This window comes from Trichomycterus rosablanca, unplaced genomic scaffold (assembly GCF_030014385.1).
Source record: "Trichomycterus rosablanca isolate fTriRos1 unplaced genomic scaffold, fTriRos1.hap1 scaffold_272, whole genome shotgun sequence".
NCBI lineage: Eukaryota > Metazoa > Chordata > Actinopteri > Siluriformes > Trichomycteridae > Trichomycterus > Trichomycterus rosablanca.
Window position 1 is genome coordinate 35001 of NW_026947100.1, and position 2500 is coordinate 37500.

The 2500-nt window shown below is 63.0% G+C and overlaps 1 non-coding gene across 1 annotated transcript in view; it reads left to right on the top strand.

Moving 5' to 3' along the window:
• The first annotated feature begins 2025 nt into the window (after positions 1–2025).
• The window catches only part of LOC134307452 (18S ribosomal RNA), a 1842-nt gene continuing 1367 nt past the window's right edge, over positions 2026–2500 (top strand). The window contains exon 1 of the ribosomal RNA XR_010009945.1: positions 2026–2500. This exon is cut by the window's right edge and continues 1367 nt beyond it. This is a non-coding gene — a ribosomal RNA (18S ribosomal RNA).

Below are 2500 nucleotides of genomic sequence, written 5' to 3' on the forward strand. Positions count from 1 at the left end.
ACAGCAGAGGGGCAGGGAAGGCCCTGTCTCTTGGCAGGGGCAAGCAGACCCTCACCACCAGAGCAGAAGGGCAGCCCCCTCCCCCCTCTCTCTCTCTCTCTCTCTCTCTCTCTCTCTCTCTCTCTCTCTCTCTCTCTCCCTCTCTCGCTGGGCAGGGGCCAGCAGTTCCCATGGGTGAAACGGTCTTTTTCCAGCGGAAATTTGTCCAAAACCCGCCCAGGGGTCGTCACCACCACCAGAGCGGCTGGGCAGGCCCCATCTCTCCCCGGGCAGGCAGCCTCTCTCCCTGGGCAGGCTGGGCCTGTGGCCTGGGTGAATTTTCGGCCTCCTGGAAAACTTTCGGCAGGGTCCGCCCCCTCCCTGGGCACGGGCGGCGGCTCCCCTGGGTGAGCGTCCCCTTTTCGGTGAGATTTTGTCAAAGTCCAAAATCCACCCCGGGGTCACCACCACCACCACCACCACCACCACCACCACCAGAGCGGCTGGGCAGGCCCCATCTCTCCCCGGGCAGGCAGCCTCTCTCCCTGGGCAGGCTGGGCCTGTGGCCTGGGTGAATTTTCGGCCTCCTGGAAAACTTTCGGCAGGGTCCGCCCCCTCCCTGGGCACGGGCGGCGGCTCCCCTGGGTGAGCGTCCCCTTTTCGGTGAGATTTTGTCAAAGTCCAAAATCCACCCCGGGGTCACCACCACCACCACCACCACCACCACCACCAGAGCGGCTGGGCAGGCCCCATCTCTCCCCGGGCAGGCAGCCTCTCTCCCTGGGCAGGCTGGGCCTGTGGCCTGGGTGAATTTTCGGCCTCCTGGAAAACTTTCGGCAGGGTCCGCCCCCTCCCTGGGCACGGGCGGCGGCTCCCCTGGGCGAGCGTCCCCTTTTCGGTGAGATTTTGTCAAAGTCCAAAATCCACCCCGGGGTCACCACCACCACCACCACCACCACCACCACCAGAGCGGCTGGGCAGGCCCCATCTCTCCCCGGGCAGGCAGCCTCTCTCCCTGGGCAGGCTGGGCCTGTGGCCTGGGTGAATTTTCGGCCTCCTGGAAAACTTTCGGCAGGGCCTCCCTCTGGGCAGGCTCGGCGGATCGCCTGGGTGATTATCGGCTGGGTCTTCATACCCAGTCAAAATTTGTCTAAGCCCGAAATCCACCCCGGGGTTCACCACCTCCGCAGCAGGGCAGGCCCTCCCTCTGGGCAGGCCGGGCCTGTGGCCTGGGTGAATTTTCGGCTGGGTCTTCATACCCAGTCAAAATTCGTCTAAGTCCGAAATCCACCCCGGGGTCACCACCTCCGCAGCAGGGCAGGCCCTCCCTCTGGGCAGGCTCGGCGGATCGCCTGGGTGATTATCGGCTGGGTCTTTATAAACAGTGAAAATCTGTCTAAGTCCGAAATCCACCCCGGCCCCGACGGCAGCCGACCCCGCACCAGGCCTCTCTGCTGGGGCAGGCCGAGAGCCTTTCTCCCCGCTATGGTCGTCTGGCGGGTGTCGAGTCACGGAAGGGGTGTGCTCGGGATAGTAGGAGGCCGAGAAACGAGAGCAGCTACGAACCACGAGACGAAGCGCCTGACAGATCGGAACACACGACCCGCCTGGGGTAGGCACCTGCCCGGCCCGGGCAGCGAGATCCTCCCCGCGTAGCGGTGTTTGCCTCTATGGGTGGGGGCGGTCGAACCGGTGGGGGTCTCCCCGCCGACCGACCCTCCCGCCGGCCTTCAGAAAGAGACGTAGGTGGCCGGTTGTCGATGGAAGCAAAACGATGAGAAGAGGCCGTCGGACGTCGGTCAGGGGACAGGGGGGGGGCCCGTCTGCTCTGCAGCGGTCAACCCGTGCTCTCCTCTCCGCTCGTCTCTGCGGTCCTCTCGAATCAGCGTTTCCCAGTCGAGCCTCTCGGAAGCGAAGAAAATCAAGGCACGTGCGTGGCCTTCCCGAGCCCCCTCTTCTCTCTCTCTCTCTCCCTCCGTCTCGCACGGAGAAGGAGGAGAAGAGCGAGGTTGGGGAGACGGCCCCGCTTCTCCTCGGAGAAAGTGCTACCTGGTTGATCCTGCCAGTAACATATGCTTGTCTCAAAGATTAAGCCATGCAGGTCTAAGTGCACACGGTCGGTACAGTGAAACTGCGAATGGCTCATTAAATCAGTTATGGTTCCTTTGATCGCTCCACACGTTACTCGGATAACTGTGGTAATTCCAGAGCTAATACATGCAAACGAGCGCTGACCTCCACCGGGGGATGCGTGCATTTATCAGACCCAAAACCCATCCGGGGGGCTCGGGCCCCCCGGCCGCTTTGGTGACTCTAGATAACCTCGGGCCGATCGCGCGCCCTCCGCGGCGGCGACGTCTCATTCGAATGTCTGCCCTATCAACTTTCGATGGTACTATAGGCGCCTACCATGGTGACCACGGGTAACGGGGAATCAGGGTTCGATTCCGGAGAGGGAGCCTGAGAAACGGCTACCACATCCAAGGAAGGCAGCAGGCGCGCAAATTACCCATTCCCGACA